The sequence below is a fragment of the Miniopterus natalensis genome, chromosome 5, assembly GCF_054644295.1.
Source record: "Miniopterus natalensis isolate mMinNat1 chromosome 5, mMinNat1.hap1, whole genome shotgun sequence".
Taxonomy (NCBI): Eukaryota; Metazoa; Chordata; class Mammalia; order Chiroptera; family Miniopteridae; genus Miniopterus; species Miniopterus natalensis.
The window spans coordinates 21,124,311-21,138,561 of record NC_142085.1 but is presented as its reverse complement, the minus strand read 5'-3'; positions in this window follow the sequence as shown (position 1 = coordinate 21,138,561).

The window sequence follows — 14,251 nt, the reverse complement described above, 5'->3', positions numbered from 1 at the left end:
GTGCTTCCCTTTTGGATTTATTTTTTTAATACTGTAGGGTAGCTAGAACACAATAGGTATTCACTAAATATTTATTAGATACATTTATTAGGAGATAAACTCATTTCAGGGATTTATCCCAACACAAAGAAGAAACAAACAAACATTCTTGGATTAAGTAAATTCCAAGATTTACTACTTTGTAAAAAGTATATTCAATCTTGAGCATATTTTCACAATATTTACAATGTCAGGATAAAACCTTCGGGCACTAGTTTCACCCATACCTAGTCTCCTATACTTACTGAGGTTAAAAACATGAGTGTGACTATCTTCCACAAACTCTCAACAAATATGGTGGCAATAAATTTTCAAAGTACTTAGGTAGTGAAGGGCTGAGAAGGTCTTACTGTGACTCAAATTGATTTTCAGAAATCTTGAAACTTTTTATAGCATCATGAACTGAAGCCTGTGATGCAGTAGAAGGGAGGAATGTATGAAGATAAATTCAGGAAACTTTGACAACTTAGCATAAGAGTCTGAAGCTGTTTCAGCCATACATTTTAAATATTCTTAATTAACCCCCATCCCCAGCGGCCAAGCATGTGATGTCAGTCGTTGCTGATAATAGAACATCTGCTGACTTGGTCAGGGTAGCAGCCCTTCATTTAATCAGGGATATGGTTTGATTTTCCTAACAGCAAAGTTTGCCTTAGGGTTTACCGTTAATTAATTGTGTCTAAATATTAACTGACATCCATTCTAGGGTGGGAGGAAAACTCCCCTCCAGAGCACATCCTCTGTGGGAAAGTTAACATTTCCATTATGAAAGCCAAAAAGATGAAATGCTTTTGGAAATGTAGCTATTGACTGCAAGGGAGGGAGCAAATATCTTCTACCAGTTGAGGAAGGAAAAGAGAAAGGCTGAGAAATGGCTCCAGGGAAAGGGATGGTTGGAGAATTGATTCATGCCAGCTTTCAAAGAAATTGAATCAAAAGAAGGAAGGAGGAATGGCAGGTTTGCCAGGAGTCTTCTTGTATTAATGCTGTAGAGTGCGGGTAGACAGGGAGCTGTGATGGACAGGAGGAATTCTTACGAGAACCTAACCTTGGCAGTGTTTTTCTTCCACAAGAGAGAGGTCTGTTTGCAAAATAACTGAAAGCTGAATCTTGGACCATAGAGAAAAATTATATCAAATCTGTTTGCTTCTGTTTCTAGAGGATTGACTTTGGTTGTGAGATCAAATGACAAAGTAATGGAAACCATTTGCCTTATGGTCAAGGACAAAATAATAGGTTAGATTTGATGGTGCAATTTCTTCCTCACGAGGAGTGATTTTGTCCTGAGAAAATTATTCAAGCAGAATCTTTCCTCCCTCTGGTCAACTCTGAAAACTGAGACCACCTGTGTAAACATACCTTAACTGTTTGCACTTAAAAATTCTTACTAGGAAGATCTGACTGCAGACCAATATATAACTTCACTCTTTGCTTCAGGATATGCTTGTACACCAATTTACCCAGGCAAACATTATGCTTACCTGGGAAAACAGCTATCTGAAAAGCAGGGCAATGGGTTTCTTACCCTGACTAAGAGCTTATTCATCAGACAAAAATCAGCTCACAAAACTTGCTTCAAGACCTTTACTCTGCTGTGTGTCCTCTGATACAAAACTAATACGTAACAAACTTAGTGCAGTCCTAACTAGTGGCCTCTTGAACGACTGCTTAAATCACCTAAGCCCAAACCTCCAAATCTTACAAAAACCCTTCAATTTCTTTCTTCATTTGGGATGCTATTAGAACTGGACTAAGGTAGTGTTTTCCCATACTAAAATGTATTTAATGAACTCAGCTTTGTTTGCTCAACAAGATTTGGTGATCGTCTGTGGAGAATAGAAGTTACGTCTCAAGTAAGTGAGGTCTAATATCACCCACCTGGATACTGAACACCCTCAGAATGTTGTTCAGAATTTAGATTTTAATGTAGAGGGAATTAGACATCAGAGTTGTCAATGACATTAGGGAGAGAAGTGACTCCAGTAAGGAGACAAAGAAAGTGCTATGAATCAGGTCCTCGAATAACATCATTTCATTCAATATCCTATTGTTATAACATTGATGAGGGAGTCAATCAATTCTCAGCTAGGGTCACTGTATTTGTGGGTTTCTTTTGGGTACCCCCCATGTCTCAAAGATGTGCATGTAAGGTGAATTGGTGTGTCTAAATTAGTCCCAGTGTGAGTGTGGGAGTATATGTGAGCGCACCTGTGATGGATGGGTGAGTCTGACCATGTTGGGTCCACCCTGATGCCCTGAACCTCCAGGCTGTGCTCTAGCCACCAGCAGCCCTGAACTGGAATAATCGGGTTGGAAAAGGGTGATCTTAATTGTTTTAAGTCATCTTTCTTCAGTGTATATGCAGCTCACATTTATATCAATGTTTAATATTAAAAGGCTTTTGGGTCTTTATTTAGAAATTTGGTGATATTTTTGAGACCAGAAATATGCCTTAAAAAGCTAACTCTTGTTTATATTAATTAGCCCATGGTAAAACTGGTTTTGTTACATGTTGTTTCACTTATAGTAATAGTTTCCAAGACCTTATCAATGATGTTAAGTGAGGATTTACTGTAGTGGAATAATAAGAGCCTCAAGAGGATAGATTTTGAGACCTTAGAGGGAAAATAATGGTCTGGGTGCAGGGCTAGGAACCAATAACCAATCTCATCTCTTGACTTTGAGGTACATGCTTTGTGGGAGAATGAAGCTCCCCCTCAGATTTCCACAGAGGCATCCAGGTCTTCGTCAAGATCCAAAAGTGGAGCGAATGTGGCAAAAGTTTGTGTTATTCTATGAGGGATCCCTGTAGAGAAGAAAGGTTTCAGAGAGCAAAAAACAAACAAATATTGAGTTCTTGTGAAAAAGTAGAGAACAGAATTTGATGATAACTCAGTGACTGGACCTTTTCAGAAGTTGGAACTCTTTTATTTCTGAAAATATAATATAGACTTCCATTCCACACATTTCCAGCTGTCTTAATTCTTCAGTCTTACCATATCTGCTATTTCATGTGGTTGACATCTCAACTTTTTTGTTTGTTTGTTTGATCAGCTTTTATTATTATTATGGTCTTTTATTATTACTGTAGTCTTTTATTATTATTATTATTATTGTTAATATTATTGGCCTAAGGTCCATTGTTTCTAATTCTCTCACCAAATTTATCAACTTCTTTTCTCTTTTATCACTCCAAAAATTCAGTTCTAGATGGATCCTACTGACTGCTTCTCTGGGTTCAATATCTGAAGTGCTAATTTTTCTGACTGCTGGTCTCCAGCACAAACTGGGTCCTGGACACTACTTGAGAAGTTGATTCTATAGGTTCTGGTAAGCACTGCCTCACTAGTCCCCCATAGCTAAACTTTGAAGTCTTCTCTTTTCTCCAAAAATATTTACCCTTCTGACTACCTTTCACTCTCAACATTACTAAACAAGCAAACAAAACCACCACTACTAACAACAAAAACCAAAGACAGCCAGAAGCAGCCAGGTAATGGAATTTCTTTGCTTTTTCTACCTCAAGTATATTATTTATTTATTAATTTTTCTTGAGTTATATTTGACATATAACACTGTGTAAGTTTAAGGTGTATAACGTATTGATCTGATACACTTATACTGCAATCTGATTGCCATTGTAGTATTACCTAACACCTCATTCAGATCATCTAGTTATGATTTCTTATGGTGATGGGAGCAATTTGGAGCTTGTCTGATGTATGTAATAGAGTTTTATTGCCTATGATCATTGTACTGTGTATTAGGTCTCCAGGACTTATTTATAAACTAGCTGCAAGTATATACCCTTGTACAACATCTCTCCCATCTCCCCCACCTCAGTCCCTGATAATTAATATTTATCTGAATCTATATTTTCCTTACTTTCTGAAGTAATGGAAGAGGTACAATTGTGCTGAGACTGATTCCCTTACCAGTTATCCAGCTCCAATACATTCCTACCTTTTTAGGCATTTGGTACATTTATAACCTCATTCCTATACTTTTAATTAATTTCTTATTGGCTTTTTGGAATCTGTTTTTAAATATACTCAATTGTTTAAAAAAGAAAAAGTCCTTTCTTAACCTATGCTCTACTCTAGCTTCCACTCACTTTCCCTCCCACTCACATTCTCTCGTCGCGATGTTCTTGACCTGTACCTGCTAGCTTTAGTTTCCAGTCTTCCACTCACTCAACCCTACCATCCAGCTCTTCCCATTGAAATTATATGGAAATGGGACTGACCATCAATGAGCTTTTCATGGACTAAATCCATTAAGCATTTTTCACCTTTATTTTATTTATCTGCAGTATTTTATCTATTGAACAAAGAAAGCCTCAGAGAAGAGTGAAGATAAATACTCCAAGCAAGGAATTATGTCATATATAAGGGAAGGTGTCAGAAATTTAAGGAGCTTAAGGTGACAATAAAAACATTTGAAGGGGCAGGACACAAGCTTTCTATAGAATAATAGTAGAAGAAAATAAAAATGGAAGTATGTTGGTGTTAGATTGTAGGAGGAAACTCTGAATATCATGTTTAAGAACTCAGATCATATTCCACAGTGATCAGGGCACACTGCTACCATTTGAAGAGAATAGTATATGGTAAGAGGTGTTGGCTATCAAACATATGCCACTGTGTTTCCAACTAAGTGACTCAGGCTTACCTATACTTATGCCATCAGTAACAGTGAAAGTCACGGGCAGTTTAACTAAGAGAAGGATACTTTTGTTTTGAGCTTGAGGCTGGCTGGGAATTCCAGTGGAAATCCAAGAAGGCATTTAAAGGTTCAGGACTAGCCCCGGAGAGAGGACGGCATAGATATGCAGACTAGAGATTTATTTTTGGAGAAATGAATGTTGAAGTTTTCATCATGGTCTTGGTTGAGGCAAGCAACTATCTTCAAGGCAGTCCCTTCCTCTTTTCAGTTTGTTTGATATTGTTCTCTTTCAGCACTCAGAAAATCCCTTGCAGTACACTTGAACAAAGTTCCATTTTATCTTACATTTAAAACTATTGTCATTCATAGATGATACTGTTTTGTTACACGGATAGGTCCTTTCGTGACTGGTGGGTACAGCGCATTTCTCCTTTTGACAATTGGTTTCCAATTTTTTTTCCTGTATATGTTGAATTCCTTTCTTGCTCTTCCAAATATATTGAACATCACAGTTCTTCCACATGACAGAAAGAGAAGGCCCTGGCAGATTCCAACCTCAGGAAGAAATTATGTGTGTTTCTATAGTACTATCACAAGATTCATATATGTATGTCAGAAGATACCTTTGCATTCATAGTGCATTTCCATTAAGTGAAGGACATACTATGTGATATTCTTTGATGTTGTTTTACTCTATCGGGTCATTGTATTTGAAATCAATTGTTAAAGAGTTGAATCAAATTCATTTCTGTATACTTTTTATGATCTCATAGATATGTTTTAAAATAAAGTGTAAGGACTGATGCTTGGATTTGAGCTTGTGAAATTTGGGATATATAAATAGACAATTGTGTAGTTGAAAGTATTAGTGGCCAAATATCAAGTTTCTGGTGATGTAGATATGCAAGTAGATAAAAACTTCTAGAATGTTTGACACAGTATATAAAGTCTGCAATAGTTTCTAATATATTTTTACTGTTTTTTACTCAGAGATACTGATGCTCCCTTGGTACTATGTGGCATCTTCAATTAAAATTCGTCATGATTACTCTACAGAATGCCCAATTTGCTACTATTGTTTCTTTCTAGGAATGATATATTTGTTAAAGTCTTTCAATGTTCATCCTGAGAAACTTGTTAAAACTTTGTAATGTGTGTGTACATATACATACATACTCTTACACACATATTCACACATATAATATAGATATTACATTTAGCATCAATTTAATATTCTTAAGATGCCAGTTATGGCAAGCTCCTGAGGGTAGAGCTAAGCTTTTCTCAGCATCTCCCTCTTCACCATAGGCAGTGCTTTGTACGTAGGTGTCATACAATAATTGCTTTTCATATTGAGGTGTCCTTTTCCAATGGAGCTCAGTTGCCCCTATTGACTCCTTCATCTCTATTATCTCTTGGTAACATTTCTGTGTATATATCTCTGCAAAAATTCCATATCTAGACTTTGGATAATCAATATTACCACTATGTAATTGTTACCCTATTATTTCAACATTTGGAAAAAAGGCAGCTAAATGATGTCAACTTTATTTTCACCCAGACAAATCCTAATAATACAGTTTGCTCCAAGTACAAGAAGTTTTCACTTTGGAATGAGAAGCAGATGATCTACAGCTCTTAATTATCATTTTAGAACAGCCATATTATACATGCCTAGTGAAGTACACTTTGGTTTTTGAGTAGATAACATTTCTTTAGCCATGTGATTGATTGTAGGCTCTTCCTATCACAATATCTCAGAACAAATTTCTTTTTGGAACATTGTACATGGGCATTGCAGGGCAGGGCCCATTTTTCCCAGAGAGGAAATTTGTTGGAGTAGAATGAATATTAGACAAGAAGTCGAGAGCAGTGGTTCTCCGATTCTGCTTCCCAGACTAGCAGCATCAGCATCACCAGAGAACTTATCAAGATATAAACTCCCTGGTCCAATCCCAGACTTCTGGAATGAGAAAGTGTGAGGGTCAGGAGTCTGCGTTTTAATAAGTTCTCCAGGTGATTCTGATGCATACAGAGGTTTGAGAACTGCTGGTCTAGAGAGTGGTTGATATCTTAAGAAGGTCATCCAAATTTGAGAATGTATGACTTAAAGGACTTGGTTCTAATTTCACCCCTGCACTAATCAAAGGTACAACTTAGAGTCTCAGCTTTCCTCTGTATAAAATGAAGGGTTCATACAAGGTAATAGTTAATACACCCTACCAAATCTAAACTCTGACAGTGTGACTGCTCCCCAAACCCATCAGTTAAGGAGGTTTTTCTCCAGTTAGTCTTGTGGCTGTTGATAGTAGTTTCTGGTTTATCTATCTGACTTGGTATTCGGTGTAAGATTAACCAAAATAAAACAAAGTAGCTTTATAACTTGAGGCTTAATTTATCCTTACACATCTGCGGCCTTTTAGAGTGGGAGGCTCTTGACCCCACATGAGCACAACTATTGTGTGAGGCTATGGGACCAATTCCTGGCTTCACCCTGCAAATCCAAGGCATTCTGGCAGGCAGGATGGATGACTGGGTACCAATGTTTCTCATGAGATACATCTCTTGTTTTTCTTTTTTCTAGACATTATCAGAGAAAAGAGGGTGGAAGTGTAGAGAATAAGACAGGCTCTTGGTATCTTGTATAGTTAACATATTAGATATTAAAGTTTATATTCTGTAGGTGTGTATGTCTAAAATGAGTTCTAATAGCTAAATTCAAATTTTGTATCAGCCCTAAAGCAAGTGCAGCTATTCTTTTGTTATTTTGTAGTCACCTAGCTACAAACACTTGGAATCTTCAAATAATCTATTTTTTTATACCAATGGTCTTATCAATTAATTTTTCATCTACAATGTTTTGAATTTATCATTTCCTCTATAGTTTTCATAATGCTGCCCTTTGCCTCAGAGTCCATGTGTGAGGTTTTTGTAACCTGTAACTTGACTACAATTGCTTCTTAATGGTGTCTGGCTACGTTCTCCTCAAACTTCAATAAGACACATGAAATTGACTCCAAAAAAGAGACATTTCCTATAAGGCATTTTTTTTTAACCAGGTGAAATTTAGAGTTTAATAAATAAATGTCATTATGTTTCAGTGAAGAGACAAAGAAATAGTTTAATCTTCTTCAGACACTGTGTATGTAAGATGAATCTAATTCCAGAGGTCACTTTAGTGGAAATTTTAATGGACTCTCTCCATATTGTGCTAATAGCATATAGGAATGTGTGTCTTCAATGTCTCAGGCTGTCGGTTTGTCAGTCTGGGACTTCATCCAAACAAAATATTATTTTCAGGAGAAAAAAATCTGAGACCAAAAATAGAACAAAACTATAGAATCGTGTTCCAGTTTGTGTAAATGATTTAACCTCCTTTTAGTCACCTGGGTCTGGAATGGCTGCTTTAGCAAATTTCTTACCCCATCACCTTGTTAAAAATACAAACAGTTGTGCAACTTTGTCTAAGCTCATGCATTATTGAGCTGATAAATCATAGTGGCTTTGAAAAAGCCAATATGCTCCAGCTGCCTCTCATGCAAATTAACTGCATGTGCTAAAACTCCTTATGGAAATTTCAATGGCTAAAAATATTATGCACAATCAAAACTCAATGTTATTTTTGCTTTTTCCCTGCAATATTCTCTCAGTTAGTGGACATTTTAAAGCATTCTCAATTTTGATAACTTCTGAATTTTATTTTTTAAAAAAACCCTACACACACAAACACACATGTATACACACATACACATACACAATCAATTTTCATTAATAGCAGTAGTTATGTTCTATGAAGTCACGGAAAACAAAGAATTAGCAAATACGGAACCACTGCTTCTAGGGGCAATATAGGGTTAGGTTCCTGTGAGCCTCTGGCCACATTTTTGTTAACCAATCAATATGTTATGTTTTTGTTTAAAGGCAGTTTATTTAACTACATGTTATTGATTCATTAACATTGAGTATGGCCATCAGCACTGTAACTCATGTCTGAATGAAGCTGGCCTAATACATATATTTTCTTCATAAGTCAGATCCAGCTCATCTTTCTTGTGCTAAGGAACACTAACTGGACAGCTCTTCAATACTATGGGTGAGGACCATTTTAAACAGTAAAATTTCTAACAAAAAGCACAACAGTGCAAAAAAATATGGCAATAAATACACAATAAACAGGATACTAGTTTACAGTGTGAGAGCTAAAACAAGAAAATAAGCTAGGAATGCGTGAGTTGGAAGATTCAACAGTTTTTGTCTCTGTGTACATGTTCATAAATGACCATGAAAGTGGCTGCAAGTATTGACTGATTCAGGGGTTACAAATACATTTTAGCAAGTGGGAAAATTTGTAAATAGGTAATCTGAAAAAAGTGATGATCAACTGTGTAATAATTAGATGGAAATAGAATGCGTTTAGAATGTGTTAAAAACGTAGAGCCCTACCCCAAAAATAACACAATAGTCTACAAGGAAGCACTTAAAAATTTCGAAGTGCTCCATTCTGAGAATTCATACTCAGTGAAGTTTAATTTATCTGCATGTATTCATTTTTCTCATATATTTAGTTTTTAATAACAAATATTATTACATTTTATTAAACAATGTAATATTATATTTTATTAAATTTTGATTTGTTTTAGATTTTTGGTATCTGTTACGTGGCGTAAGTAGTATTCGGTCAGGTACTTGTAATCACATTGTTAATCCATACTCTCTCCAGACTTTTGGATGTGCCAAAGCATCTAGTCCATGACTCTGTAAGCAGAACATTCTAAAAAAGCCCACTACATGCAGAGTTACTGATGGAATGTTTTCTTCCTCAATCCCAAGTAGCTCTCTATAGTCTTAAACTCTCACACATTGAACAAACTTTGGTGTGGTCTTGTAGACAATCGAACTCCCTGTCATTTTTTAATTCTTACCCTGAACAAATTTTTAGTAACCTTGAAAAAGATTATGATTTTGACTTATAGGGATAGATTTTATTAAAAAAACAAGAATATCATAAATAAATGATTCAGTTGTATTGCACTGATCATTTTTAAGAAATTATGACAAAATTATTTACATTGACATAGAGTGAATTACTTTGATGAAAAAAATAGTAGCTTTATAACTTCATGCATATAAAATATGCTGAATATTTGGAGACCTAAACCCAAAATAACACAATAAATCTACAAGTATGTACTTAAAGTTTGCACATACTCCATTCTGAGAATTCCTGTTCAATGACATTGAGTTTGTCTTCAAGCATAGTTTCTTCTCACATATCCTGACCATATTTTGTTCCTATTTTTTTCTTCTATATACATCACCTATTACTTGGATTGTCAACACTGGTTACTTTCCCTTGATTCTTTGTTTCTTAGCTATGGATGTGATTAATTAGTTATACCTCGTTAGATTATCCCAACATTCCAATGACACTGAATAATCTCATTGAGAGATACAGTTTATGAGTTGCCCATGATTTTTACATGAATTGAAGTTCTACATTTTATAAGTAGATTTACTTTTTTCTCTTTAACCCATTAGCCAGTGCAATGTCCTATTAAAACAAAGTCACTTCTTGTCTACTTTGAGCTTCCCCCCCTTTTTTTTTGACTCTAAATGCAGCCTTTAAAAGAATAAAAACTGGAATTAGAATTTCTTTTATTCATAAGCGGGGTTCCTTTAGATGTTTATTACTTATGATAATGGCTCTTCTTAATCAAAAGCATTATCTCTTATTTGAAGTTCTCCAGAGTTACTGTAGAAGAGAAAACCTTTGTTCTCTATATGATATTACTCTAATTTATTGTGGTGAAAGTATAAAAACATGCTACTTTTAATGTTATTTTTATATCTAAAAATAAAAATACAAGAATAAAAATACAAATAAATTTAACCATAGTGAATTATTTAGGTACTGATTATCATCATATTTATTACATATCTTTTTCCCCACTTGAAATTTTCTAAGTAGATAAAATGTTCAGATATACTATTAAATTACCAATACTTTACACCAGAACGTATTTCAAGGTTTATTGAAACTAGTTCTGTTGTTATGAAGACTGATTTTGTTGTTTTCTTCAGAAAAAGCTGGGTTTTGATAGATATACATTTTTTATTGGCAAATGCAGTATCTAGACTGTAACCTATTCAAGTTTGTTCTCTGTGAATTTGAGAAGAGCATTTTTGGTGTTCCATAGACCACGTTATTAACAATGCATCACTCATGGTGTCATTAATAACTCAATGGAAGGGACAGTGCAGAAGAAACAAGTGTAGATGCCATTCCCTGTTCACACTGTCCTGGTACTGGAACAAACCAATATGACAAAAAGATTTGCACAGAGGACGTACCTTCTCCAAATTTTTAAAAATAGTTGTTTTTGTTATATTTTAAGTAAGACAAACCTTATTTATGTTTATGTGATAAACTTTCCCTATGTTTGCCTAGACCTAGAGTCACATGTTGGTGGAAGATGAAGGAATCGTGTTTATGAATTAAACAAGTTCCTCAAAGACAAAAGAACCAAGGGCATTTATAATAATTAGGTTACAACTAGGACACTTTATCTACTCCATTTATTTCTCAAAAGAGAAGCAGAGGTCAATTTTAGCTAGAAATTGGGAAGAACGTGTACCTCAGCAAACAAAAATACCTGCCTCTTCCCTTTCCAGCTGTGGTTTAGACTGAAACCGAATCTTTTTTATTCACATAGAGGAACATCATCAGGACACGTGGGAGAGCTCAGTGCAGCACATCAATTCCTTGGGTGTATTCACTGTGCTCCAGAGGTGGGGAGGGAGGAATGGCGTTTCTGATGAGACAAGCCGGGGAGGGGTTCTCCTGGGGGGGACCAGCGCAATTAACATTCCAGAACAGAAGGCTGCTGTGGGGCTCGCACAGCAACAGTGCGCAGCGTTACACTTGGCTCTGGGGCTACAGCCGGAGAGAGAGAGAAGCACAGAGAAACAGAGAGAGAGGGGAAGAATGGTCCAGCTTTATAAAAACATTCATTTGGTTCCAGCAAAATGACACGGTTTTGTTTTTTAACCTATTTTTTAGTCCTGACTCTATATCACTTAGGTTAGTGGTAAAACTCTGGATACTTTCCACTTTCCCCACGATTGACCGTATTTATTTTAAGGATTTGAATTCAGAAAGATACAAAGAAACTTGCCCCCAGACCTGTGAAATAAGATCATTTATCAGCTCTGCTTTATTTGCCAAAGAAGGTTCAGTTGCCCTTTATATTATTGTTAGAGCTCAAGACAATGTTTCTTTACTTATGAGCAGATGTTTGAAATCCTCCAGGAGGTTTCTATAAGACTATGGAAATGAACTTGGCATGGGTACTGGGCTCCCAGGTGGAGTGGTGCACATGAGCCTCCTTAGAAGTGTTAGATCAAGGCTAGTCGGGGAGAGCAACAGAGCCTAGCCACCAAAAGCCGCGCTGTGGTGAGTGACAGGTACAGGCTCCTTCTGAAGCATGAAAAGGAATGCTAAATGATCTCCCTGACAGAATAAATCTTCTGTTTGTTTGGTCTGGACCAGATGTGCTACAGGCTGATGTGGAAATGTCTGCTCATGCCAATTTCACTTTAAATCACAATTTGGCAGGCCAGTTGGTTTTGAAAGTTGCAGCCCATTTAACACTTTAAACAAAATGTTTTCTAATGGTCTTTGCAGTTAATTTGCAAATCCACACTAGGGCTCAAAAAGGGCTGTAAGGAGCTGTTCTCTAGAGATGTGGGTCACTTGACCAAAGAAATCTGTCTTGGGATGAAATGGGAAATATAGCTTTATTTCTTGTGCTCAACTGTGTGATGTCTATGTATAGCCAGAGTGTCTCTCTGTGTGTCTAGCACTGTGCTGAGTGCAGTACCACAGATTTATTGCTTATTGCTATTTCACATGCAAGTGGATTTAATATTTTAAAAACAGGAGTAAAATACTGATTACCTAGTTTCAAGTGTTTTGAACAGTTCTCAGAATCTTGAGTTAGGAAAGATCTAAAAGACTCACCCATCTCAACATCTATTATATACTTTAAACCTATGGGTACCCTCTAAGATTCATCACAAATCAATAGCCTCTAAAGAAATTTATGAGGAATTTAGAATTTTAGGAATATAAGAGTGTCCTTTGAGAAGAGAAATTCTTTCTTAATTGCTTGAAAATACATTTGTCTTATCTTTATTTTTTTCTTCATAGAAGTGATCTTCTTAGCTTTGGTTAATGAATAGAAATTTTCATTAGTACCATTATTCCTGATTCCATGAGGTTAGGAATCTTGTTTTTTTTAAATTAATTTCTGTATTCCAATTGCCTAAAAGAAGCTTATTCCATAGTAACTGCTCAATAAAACTTTGTTGAATAAAATAATTCAGATACTTGAGTGTATTTTTATTATTCAATGGGTGGTTAGAGGAGAGTCTTTTATGAAAAAATCCAGAAAGGTTCATTTCTGTGGATTTAGATGTAAAACTTAAACTCTTACTTGTAGTTCTTGATCAAAACATCTCCCAAGATTTCCCATCAATAATAGGAAATGAACACAAATGAACATTTATCAGTGGGGCCTGGGACAATGAATCTATTGTTCAATTGTAAAATTTTAATTTGAACTCACTTAGTCCTATGAAGAATTATATTAAAAAGTTATCATTTGCTTTTATTAAGCTCTATCACTTCTATTTGATGGGAACTCATTAAATACTAATGATTAAAGTGAATTAAACAGTTTGTTATACAAACACTCTTTATCTATATATAAAGACATCTTCACCTCTCAGCAGAACATACAGGAGAGGCTTTTTATTTTTGGTTTTGACTTTAATGACTTTAATATTCACTCAATTTAAATAGCTTTCTAAGCAAGACCAAAAACCCAGAGACCATATAAGAAAATAATTTACATTTAAATACAAAAACAATAATCTCTTCTGGGTTAAAAAAGAAAATCAACAAAACATAAACCGAGTCAAAATACAAATTGTAAAGTAGAAAAAAATTACAACATATTTGAGAGCTACAGGTCAGTTTCTCCAATATATAAAAGCTCCCCAAATCAACAAAAAGACACACACACACACACATATATATATAAAGCTAAAGGTGCTCTGGCTCATATTTATTGAGATGAAGGTTAATTAAAGTTCTGTCAAAATTTTATTTTTCACCTGACATACTGACAAACACCAAAATCAGTTTGAAAATACACCTAGTATAAGAGTGAAGAAATACATACTCTGCACATTATTGCAGGGAGTATGAATTGTGTTCTGTCTTAAGGATAATTTTGAAATAACTCTTAAAATCAAAATTATAATCACATGCTTTTTGAGCTAACAGCTCCGTATCTAGGAATATATCTAATGGATATGTCTGCCCCGTGTGTAAAAATACATGTTTAATGGGTGATTAGAAGAGAGTCTAATCAAATTGTCCACCAGTTGGTGAAGATTAGTTGAATATATTATAAAACACCTATATTATGGGATGCTATGAAGCCATTAAAAAATGAAGCTCTTGCATATGTCCTAAAATGAA